This window comes from Lepus europaeus, chromosome X (assembly GCF_033115175.1).
Source record: "Lepus europaeus isolate LE1 chromosome X, mLepTim1.pri, whole genome shotgun sequence".
NCBI classification, from domain to species: domain Eukaryota; kingdom Metazoa; phylum Chordata; class Mammalia; order Lagomorpha; family Leporidae; genus Lepus; species Lepus europaeus.
In genome coordinates, this window is record NC_084850.1 from 28,775,249 (window position 1) to 28,787,268 (window position 12,020).

Below are 12,020 nucleotides of genomic sequence, written 5' to 3' on the forward strand. Positions count from 1 at the left end.
TTTCTGTTTCATTGTATTTAAATTTTTCTCATAGCCTTGTGCTAGTGATCCTAACAGTTGTTATTATACAGTGTTCTGTCATCAATTAATTTTCATTCTTATCAACAATCTTTTTAAAATTATTTTTTTTAAAAAATCTAGATAGCTTGTGATAACTGTTGCATATCTGTAGATAGACAGAAAGGACTAAATCAACAGTTGGTGAATACAAGCACTTCCAGCCTCAATTTCATGAATAATAGATTTGGTATACATGGATATGGACAGAGGAAGCTACTGAGAAGCCACCGAACTGAACAGCTGCAGAAATTCTTTTTAAAGGTTTCTTCAATTTTCTAGTATGCCTTGAATTATGTACACAATGAAAATAAGCAAGGATGATACACTCCTGCTACATATCAAACACTGAGTTTCCAATTCAAACCCTCAATCCACCTTCCTTGGGTTATAAACTCAGCGACTTTAGTAGATCTAAGAGGGATTTTGAAAGATTGTTTTTGCTCCTCTGTACTTGACAGATATTTTTAATTGTAATCCTTTTTTCCGTCATGGGTTACTTGTCTCACTTTTCATTTTAACAGGAAATTTATTCTAGGGCATTGAAGACAGAAATCTTTGCACAGCTTAACTCCTCTAGGGTATGAAATGAGGTGAGAGCCTCATTAGCCTAATGTTAACAGAACTCCTGTGATTGGGGTGAGTCTTTTTGACAGAATCTTCTGTTTAATACTTCTTACCAACCTAGGTATTGGCATTCATCAAATTCACCACGAATCCCATACCTGACTCTTCCCCAGCCTTTACTGTTCCTGGTAAATATAGGCATATTTTACTAAATGCACTGTTACCTTTGATTTTATGGTATTATTCAAATTCAGTCATTGTTAGAGCCTGCTTCTTTTAGCATTGTAGGCTTCCCCCTGCCTTGTAATCTAGTTTACACCCACAGAGCCACAACCATGTACTGTGGTTTAAATTCCTTTCATATAAACTGCTATATATAGGGGTCAGCACTGTGGTGTAACAAGTTAAGCCTCTGTCTGTCATGCCAGCATCCCATATGGGCGCTGGTCACATCTCAGCTGCTCCACTTCTGATCCAGCTCCCTGCTTTCCCTGGGAAAGCAGAGGAAGATGGCTCAAGTCCTTAGGCCCCTGTACCCAAGTGGGAGACCCAGATGAAGCTCCTGGCTCCTGGCTTCGGCCTGAACTAGCTCTGGCCTTTGTGGCCATTTGGAGAGTGAACCAGAGGATGGATATATATATATATATATATATATACACATTTTATATATATATATAATATATATATAATGTATATAAATCTGCCTTTTAAATAATAAAATAATTTTTTTAAAAAAACTAGCTGCCATATGTTATAATGCTCATAAGGGGAACTGCTAACTAGTCTCCTTACCTCCAAGTTCTTCATACTTCAAACCCTCTTACGCTGTGAGCAGTTGAAATTTCATCAAAGATGGCTTAGATCAGGAAATTCTCGTGCTTCCTAAGCTTCTCTGTTTAATCCTAACCATAAATCCCTTCTGTCACTTCTGAACTCACATAAAATGTTGTAATCTCTTACACCATACACTACACTACACTGCTCTGCTGTACGTACACGTATTTTCTTCCTGTTGCAGTTCTTGCAATATTGTCTTACACACAGTAAAACTTAGTAGATATTATTGAGCAAATGAATCTATGGCTAAATATACACTAATTATACAGAAATAAGATTTTTGATTTTCCTTGTGAATCTGTATTTCTAGTGAGAAATCTAAGTAGTCTGGTAAACTTTCTTCTACTCTCACTTTATCCTTCCTGAACACAAATGGAAAAACCTCACAATAGTGGTCATTAGTTCTGAAAATTTATTTATGTGCCTGAAGAAATTTCTATGAAATCAGAATCAAATGTAAGAGCCCTTTTTTTTAAATTTAGTGTTTTTCTCCTTATCCCTTCAATGAGAAAATCAGCCATTTACAATTTCTTTATACCTAAATATATTGTGAGAGACAAATCTTGATTTATTGGCTCCTAAATAATTGTTTGTTATTTTATAATTTATAATTCTTATTTTATAATTAATGATTACACTACTAATGTAAATGCTTTAATGCTACTCAGAAAAACATAATTTATGTAAAGTGTCCTATAGTTTCATGAATTAATTCACTTTTCAAAGTGACTAGCTCATCACAACGGAAAATGATGTGTTAGGAAAATTCCATATGAATAAATATTGTCTTTGATTTTAAGAGTCCTTAATTGGGGATCAAAGGAAAGGCTTCAAGATATTAATAAATTCCTTGAAGTTATATATAGTCTGTTCCCATCTATCAAATTGTTAAAGGGTATTAGGAACTAAAAAATGTTAAGTATTTGTTCTAAACATCAAAATCTTGCTTCTGAGGTTTGAAAATATCAAAAACCTTGCAGATGAGAAACATGTCTTCACCAAAGCACAGTGTGCCAGTAATAAGTATTTGACAAAACTTTAACAATTATTTTAATCAACTCTTGCATCCAATATGGGAGTCCTGTGTTCTAGTCTGCTCTCATAACCTTGTCATTAAATCATTTGCTTACTTATTCTCTCATGCAGAATCCACTCTCTGCATGCATGTCTGTATTAGGCACTGCATTATTAGGGGAGAAAGGAAAAGACTAAATTACTTTTTATCCACACAGAAAACTTTTACTGCATTTTTAACCCAGAAAACTGACTCTTTAGGCAATTGTTCTAAGCACAGAACTTGTTTCTTCAGAACAAAAATTAAAATTTGTTTTTTTAAAGGTGACCTAATACTACAATAAGCTGAAGAAGCATTTTATTTTTCTTTTTTCTTTCTTTTTTTTTTTTTTGACAGGCAGAGTGGACAGTGAGAGAGAGAGACAGAGAGAAAGGTCTTTCTTTTGCCGTTGGTTCACTCTCCAATGGCCGCCGCGGTAGCGCGCTGCGGCCGGCGCACCACGCTGATCCGATGGCAGGAGCCAGGGGCTTCTCCTGGTCTCCCATCGGGTGCAGGGCCCAAGGACTTGGGCCATCCTCCACTGCACTCCCTGGCCACAGCAGAGAGCTGGCCTGGAAGAGGGGCAACCGGGACAGGATCGGTGCCCCAACCAGGACTAGAACCCAGTGTGCCGGCGCCGCAAGGCGGAGGATTAGCCTAGTGAGCCGCGGCGCCGGCTAGCATTTTATTTTTCATTATGTTCTCCTGCACATCTTGTAAAAAGAACCTATAAACTAGCTGATGTAGTATGCCTCAGTGAGAGCCTATAGGGGATATTAATAATGAATGACTGTGGCGGGCACCATGGCTCAACAGGCTAATCCTCCGCCTTGCGGCGCCGGCACACAGGGTTCTAGTCCCCGTCGGGGCTCCGGATTCTGTCCCGGTTGCCCTTCTTCCAGGCCAGCTCTCTGCTGTGGCCAGGGAGTGCAGTGGAGGATGGCCCAAGTCCTTGGGCCCTGCACCCCATGGGAGACCAGGAGAAGCACCTGGCTCCTGCCATCGGTTCAGCGCGGTATGCAGGCCGCAGCGCGCTGGCCGCAGCGGCCATTGGAGGGTGAACCAACGGCAAAAACTGAAGACCTTTCTCTCTGTCTCTCTCTCTCACTGTCCACTCTGCCTGTCTAAAAAAAAATAATAATAATGAATGACTCCTTGGTGATCTATGTCAAAAATAACTTACTTGTGAAAAAATACAAGTGCTTCTCATTCAATCATGTACCTATAACCAATATAATATGAAATTAATTGCCTAATTGAAATAGTGAAATGCAAGGTCATTTTTACAACATTCTTTTGTAAAGCTAGAATTGTTACTGACTTGTATCATTATATTAAAGTCATAGTTAAGGCAAAAGGAAGAACCGACAGTTTGGTATCTTCAAATATTTTATTTAACCTAACAATAATAAGTTGGATTTTTGATCATTAGAAATGCAGTTCTTACTGGGGTTTCTGTAATTTTCACATTCCAATTTCCATAATGAAAACCACTCTTATTTTCCCAAACTATTTTACCAACCATGGGCAATTAAACTGTTATCATTTCTAAATCTCAAAAAAAATTGTTTTAAGAAAAACTCCGCTTCTTATCAATATTCAATTAGTACAATACAGAATATTAATCTTCACTTATACATCATTTGATTCAGACATTCTATAAGTATGATATGCTAGAAACCACTTGGGGATACACTGCTTTGAAAAGCTATATCCTCATTCTCTAAAGTATGCAAATTCTAGAAAAATAAAGTAGATTGAAAAAAGTGCTCAGTTAGTTGTCACCGATCAGGGAGAACATATGATATTTGTCCCTTTGGGACTGGCTTATTTCACTCAGCATAATGTTTTCCAGATTCCTCCATCTTGTTGCAAATGACCGGGTTTCATTATTTTTGACTGTTGTACAGTATTCTGTAGAGTACATGTCCCATAATTTCTTTATCCAGTCTACTGTTGATGGGCATTTGGGTTGGTTCCAGGTCTTAGCTATTGTGAATTGAGCTGCAATAAACATTAATGTGCAGATGGCTTTTTTGTTTGCCAATTTAATTTCCTTTAGGTAAATTCCAAGGAGTGGGATGGCTGGGTTGTACGGTAGGGTTATATTCAGGTTTCTGAGGAATCTCCAGACTGACTTCCATATTGGCTTAACCAGTTTGCATTCCCACCAGCAGTGGGTTAGTGTCCCTTTTTCCCCACATCCTCTCCAGCATCTGTTGTTGGTAGATTTCTGAATGTGAGCCATTCTCACCGGGGTGAGGTGAAACCTCATTGTGGTTTTGCATTTCCCTGATGGCTAGTGATCTTGAACATTTTTTCATGTGTCTGTTGGCCATTTGGATTTCTGTTTTGAAAAATGTCTCTTGAGGTCCTTGGCCCATCTCTCAAGTGGGTTGTTCGTTTTGATGTTTTGGAGTTTCTTGATTTCTTTGTAGATTCTAGATATCAACCGTTTATCTGTTGCATAGTTTGCAAATATTTTTTTTCCCATTCTGTCGGTTGCCTCTTCACTTTCTTGAATTTCTTTTGCATTACAGAAACTACTCAATTTGATGCAATCCCAATATTAATTCTGGCTTTGACTGCCTGTGCTTCTGGGGTCTTTTCCAAGAAGTCTTTGCCAGTACCTATATCTTTCAGGGTTTCTCTAATGCTGTCTAATAATTTTATGGTGTTGGGTCATAGATTCAAGTCTTTAATCCATGTTGAGTGGATTTTTGTGTAAGGTGAAAGGTAGGGGTCTTGCTTCATGATTCTGCACGTGGAAATCCAGTTTTACCAGCACCGTTTATTGAAGAGACTGTCTTTACTGCAGGGATTGGTTTTGGATCTTTGATCAAATCTAAGTTGGCTGTAGATGTTTGGATTGATTTCTTGTGTTTCTATTCTATTCCATTGATCTATCCATCTGTTTCTGTACCAGTACCATGCTGTTTTGATAACAACTGCCCTGTAGTCTGTCCAAAAATCTGATATTGTGATGCCTCCGGCTTTGTTTTTGTTGTACAAGATTGCTTTAGCTATTCGAGATCTCCTATGTCTCCATAAGAATTTCTGCACCATTTTTTCCAAATCTGAGAAGAATGTCTTCGGTATCTTGATTGGTAATGCATTGAATGTATAAATTGCTTTTGGGAGAATGGACATTTTGATGATATTGATTCTTCCAATCCATGGGCATGGAAGATTTCTCCATTTTTTGGTATCCTCTTCTATTTCTTTCTTTAAGATTTTGTAATTTTCATCTTAGAGATCTTTAACATTCTTGGGTAAGTTTATTCCCAGGTATTTGATTGTTTTTGTAGCTATTGTGAATGGGATTGATCTTAGAAGTTCTTCCTTAGCCATGGCTTTGCCTGTGTATACAAAGGCTGTTGATTTTTGTGCATTGATTTTATATCCTGCTACTTTGACAAACTCTTATATGAGTTCCAAATGTCTCTTAGTAGAGTTATTTGGGTCCACTAAATAAAGATTCATATCTAAACATGGCGACTTAAAGTCTTTTGTCATCCACAGTTATATATGATCTGCTGCTCATAAAACTAAAGCGTTGTTGGTTCTGTGTTTAGCTGTCCTCCTATAGGTTCCTATGGACTTTTTCCAGCCACTTTTATTGTATTCAGTACTTTGGGATGGCTCTGTAAACAGATGAAGCCAATAATGTATTAACAGTACCAACTGAGAGAAAGTATGGTTAACTGAGGTTACTAAAAAGAAAAAGCAATTCAAATCAATTTGCAATCTACAAAAAGAGTTAAAGATTTTAAAAGCTATTATTAAAATTGCTATATTGGTCTATCATGCTATATTATATGTGTGTACATATTGTATGTCCACATGGGGAAATTTTATTAAGAGTTTTATTTTAAATGGCTTATAGATAAGATTGTCCATAAATTTAAGCTGCTAAAATCAATCAAAGATACATTTTAATTTGTGGGACCTGAATCTGTGTATCATATGTTTTAGACTTGTTGGTAGAAAGAAACTAAAAACATTTTAGATGGTTGTGCTTAAGTTTACTGGCTAAACAAACTACACCATGTTAGATATTTAAGAGGTGTTTTCAAATACATGATTCTTAAAATTTATAGAAGGCATTGGACCTTCTGGTAAATGTTTTCTTAAGTTGTTATCTAATGGTTGAAACGGTTTGTTAAGTATTCATGTGATATTGCTATTGTCAGCAAGCGATCTAGGACTTGCCCCCTCATTTCTCTATTCTAAGCCCAACTTGTTCTTTCATTTCTCTATTCTCTTCAAGGTAGGAAACTAATTCTATTATGAAGGAATCTGTAGGATGCACAATTTAATCTTTAGAACTTATAAAAGAGATGGCTAACATTTTTCTGCGATAGCATAGCCAAAATAAGAACTTAAATAATAATCTCATAGCTAGATTCACTTCGCCATCAGCGAAGTATACAGTAAGTAGAAAAAACCTCCCTTTCAGACTAAAGGGAAAGAAAGTTTTAAAGTGAGAATATAATTTTCCTCATGGGCATTGTCTACCTTAGAAAAACTACTACAGAACATGCCTGTGACTATAGACTTGTCGTTCAGGCCACCGAAGATTAGAGATGGGACACGGGCACTCCCTTGACTTGCATCCTCTGGTCTGCTTTAACACAAACCAGGAGGAAAAGAAAGCTTGGCATCAGAAGCAATGGGTGGCAGGCCTATTAATGGATGATCTGTACAGTGATCTGCCCTCAAGGAGACCCAACAGGCCAGTCCACTGCAGTGGCTTTCCATGAGGTAAGCCTGGGCTTCAGCAGAAGTCAGCTTGTGAAGAGCCCTGGCAGCTCTGCCAAGAGTTGGATCACTAGAAATGGACCTGCCCTGGAGTCGAAGGATGCCCAGATCAGAGCCACAGATCTTATTGGCTCTAAGCTGAAAAGCCCTTCACTCAGCCCAGCTTCCAAAGTGACCACTGCAGCTGAGGGGATGGTCAAGTAGGGTCAGCAACATTGCAGGCAGAACTGTAAATTTCTTGTTAGAGATGCCACCTGCCTTTACCTGGCCAGCTCTCCTCCCAGGCCAGCCAAGTAATGAAAGTCAACAGAGTGCCTTCCCCTAGGAGGTTCACACCTCCCTTAGGATATACCCCATGTGAAGAGATAGATAGGTCTGGGCCTCTGAATTTACAAGGCCTAAAGCCCACCAGATTATTATCAAGCCCCTTCTATCAGGTTCTATTTGCCTCTCAATCAGAAAACTTAATTGTAGCTTAGATAGCACCTTTCTTAGGTCCTCTAATAATGACTCTGTCCTTTGTTCTAGACCCTGTCTAGTGCACTTGGGCCTCATTCCTTTGTAATCATAACCTCTATTCTACCACCAATGGCTCTACTCCCAACCTGTGTGTACTGATGGTCCTCTTCCACACTTAATGCTGTATAATTGTTCAAACCTAGTAAATGCCACTCTTAGGATCATTGGTTACTATCCTCACTCTGTCTTTTATGACCTTGTCTAAATATGATCAGAGTCGGCAAACTTGGAAGGCTTCCATAGCCTTGGCAACTCATGACGACAGCCTAGGATGGTTACTGGCGCCATAAACTAGAGTGTCAATTTGTTGGGTCAACAACAGGAGCCACAGTGCACTTGCTCCTCATGTGGGATCTCTGTCCTTAATGTGCTGTACATTGTGATTTAATGCTATAACTAGTACTCAAACAGTATGTTTCACTTTGTGTTTCTATGTGGGTGCAAACTGTTGAGATCTTTATACTAAATTGATCTTCTGTATATAAAGAGAATTGAAAATGAATCTTGATGCAAATGGAAGGGGAGAGGGAGCGGGAGAGGTGAGGGTTGCTGGTGGGAGGGAAGTTATGGGAGGGGGAAGCCATTGTAATCCATAAGCTGTACACTGGAAATTTATATTCATTAAATAAAAGTTTAAAAAAAAATTCATATCATCTGCAAAGAGGGATAGTTTGAATTCTTCTTTCCCAAATTGCATCCCTTTAATTTCTTTTTCTTGGCTCTGGCTAAAACTTCCAGAACTATATTCAATAGCAGTGGTGAGAGTGGGCATCCCTGTCTGGTACCAGATCCCAGTGCAAATGCTTCCAACTTTTCCCCATTCAATAGGATGTTGGCCGTGGGTTTTTCATGCATTGCTTGAATTGTATTGAGGAATGTTCCTTCCACACCCAGTTTACGTAGAGTTTTCATCATGAAAGGGTGTTGTATTTTATCAAATGCTTTCTCTGCCTCTATTGAGAGAATCATATGGTTTTTCTTCTGCAGTCTGTTAATGTGGTGTATCACATTTATTGTTGTGCGAACATTGAACCATCCCTGCATACCAGGGATAAATCCCAATTTGTCAGGGTGGATGATCTTTCTGATGTGTTGTTGCATTCTATTGGCCAGAATTTTATTGAAGATTTTTGCATCTATGATCATCAGTGGTATTGATCTGTAATTCTCTTTCAATGCTGCATCTTTCTCTGGCTTAGGGGTCAAGGTGGTGCTGGCTTCACAGAAAGAATTCGGGAGGATTCCCTCTATTTCGAGTGCTCTGAATAGTTTGAGAAGAACTGGAGTTAGTTCTTCTTTAAATGTCTGGTAGAATTCAGCAGTAAATCCATCTGTTCCTGGGCTTTTCTTTGTTGGGAGGGCCTTTATTACTGTTTCAATTTCCGTCTCAACTATGGGTCTGTTTAGGTTTTCTATGTCTTCCTGGTTCAATTTAGGTAGGTTGCATGTGTCCAAGAATCTATCCATTTCTGATAGATTTCCCTGTTTGCTGGCATACAAGTCCTTGTAGTAATTTCTGATGATTCTTTTTATTTCTGTGGTGTCTGTTTTTATGTTTCCTTTTCATCTCTGATTTTATTGATTTGGGTCTTTTCTCTTCTTTTTTTAGTTAGTTGGGCCAATGGGGTGTCAATTTTGTTTATTTTTTCAAAAAAACAGCTACTCGTTTGGCTGATTTTTTGTAATTTTTTTTTGGATTCAATCCTGTTGATTACTGCTCTGATTTTAATTATTTCTACTCCCCTACTAGATTTAGGTCTGGTTTGCTGCAGATTTTCTAGATCCCTGAGATGAATTGAAAGCTCATTTATTTGGTGCCTTTCCGATTTCTTGAGTAAGGCACCTATTGATATAAACTTTCCTCTTAACACTGCTTTTGTTGTATCCCATAAGTTCTGGTATGTTGTGCTGTTATCCTCGATTACTTCCATAAAATTTTTGATTTCTCTTTTGATTTCTTCTATGACCCATTGTTCATTCAGGAGCATGTTGTTCAATCTCCATGTGTTTGCATATGCTCTAGGGATTCCTGAGTTGCTAATTTCCAACTTCATTCCTTTATAGTCTGAGAAGCTGCATGGTATGATTCTAATTCTTTTGAATTTACTGAGACTTACTTTATGGCTTAGTATGTGGTCAATCCTAGAGAAGGTTCCATGTACTGCTGAGAAGAATGTAAATGCTTTATGTGTAGGATGAAAAGTTCTGTAGATATCTGTTAGTTCCTTTTGGGCTATAGTGTCATTTAAATCTACTGTCTCCTTGTTGATCTTCTGTCCTGTTGATCTGTCTATTTCTGAGAGTTGATCAGCTCTTGTCCTGACTGTTGATGTACAATGCAATACTTTATGCATTATAGTATTTTTTGTTCTAGTACTATTGTTTGAACTCTGGAATTAACACACAATTATTCTTAGGTGTTTAAATTTTAGCTGAAAAATGATCCCTGCTAAATGTAAGAGTGCGAAAAAGAGAGGGAGGAGATGTACAATTGGGGACATGCTCAATCGGACTTGCCCCAAATGGTGGAGTTAGAAGCGTGCCAGGGGATTCCAATACAATCCCATCAAGGTGGCATCTACCAATGCCATCTCACTACTCCAAATGATCAATTTCAGTTCAAAATTGATGGCTCTGATAGGTCTAAGAGTCAAAGGGATCACACAAATGAGACTAGTGTCTTCTAATACTAACAGATAGAATCAAAAAGGGAGAGAATGATCCAACATGGGAAGTGGGAGACACAGCAGACTCATAGAATGGCAGATGTCATAAATAGCACTCTGGCCTCAGAATCAGCCCTTAAGGCATTCAGATCTGGCTGAAAAGCCCATGAGAGTATTTTAGTCATGGAAAGCCACACTCTGGAAATAAAAAAGAAGAAGTAAATGAAAGATCTCTGAGAGTGTGATCCCAGTGGAAAGAAGGGGGCCATCAAAGAAGCAGGTACGTTTCTCTGAAGGGAGGGGAGAACTTCCACTTTGACTATAACCCTGTTGGAATCAGATCAAAGTCGGTGAAACCTAAAGGCTTCCATAACCTCGGCAACTCATGACTAGAGCCTAGGGAGATTACTGACGCCATGAACAGGAGTGTCAAATTGTTAAGTCAGCAACAGGAGTCACTGTGTACTTATGTCTCATGTGGGATCTGTCCTTAATGTGTTGTCCAATGTGAAGTAATGCTATGACTAGTACTGAAACAGTATTTTTACACCTTGAGTTTCTGTGTGGGTGCAAACTGATGAAATCTTTAGTTAGTATATGCTGAATCGATCTACTGTATATAAAGATAATTGAAAATAAGAAAAAAAACTTGGTGTTAAATAGGAAATCACCTAGAAAATTAATCAATTTTTAAAAAGTATCAGGTAGGATCTCTGTCGTTAATGTGCTGTGCATTGAGATTTAATGCTATAACTAGTACTCCAACAGTATTTTTCACTTTATGTTGCTATGGGGGTGCAAACTGTTGAAATTTTTACTTAATATATACTAAACTGATCTTCTGTATGTTAGGAGAATTCAAAATGAATCTTGATGTGAATGGAAGGGGAGAGGAGTGGGAAAGGGGAGGGTTGCTGGTGGGAGGGAAGTTATGGGGGCGGGAACCATTGTAATCCATAAGCTGTACTTTGGAAATTTATATTCATTAAATAAAAGTTAAAAAAAATGTAGTCAAGGAAGCCTTCTCTGCTAGTGTGATATTTGAGAAGAAATCATTAGGATGGGGGAACAATAAAACCCATGGCTATCTAAGAGACTATGCCAGACAAAGGGAATATGAATTGAAATTCCAGTAAGGCAAAAGTGCCCCTAGTATGTTTAAGGGATAAAAAGAAGGTCAATATGACTACAATCGATTAAGCAAAAGATCAAGCAGTAAAACAAGAAGTCACAGATCTAGAAAGAGACAAAAATATCTGTCATGTTGAACTGAGTGAATCTTTTGGGATATTACTTCGAGTGAAGTGAGAAGTTACTGGACTTTTTTGAAAAGAAGTGTCCTGTGATCTGACATATCTTTTAGAAGGATAGTTTTGGTGGGTGGTGCAGAAAAAAATTATTTATAAGAGAACGAAAGGAGAAGCAGTTTTATTTTTTTAAAGACTTATTTATTTAAAAGTCAGAGATATACAGAGAGAGGAGAGGCAGAGTGAGAGAGAGAGAGAGAGAGAGAGAGAGAGAGAGAGAGAGAGGTCTTCCATCTGATGGCTCACTCCCCA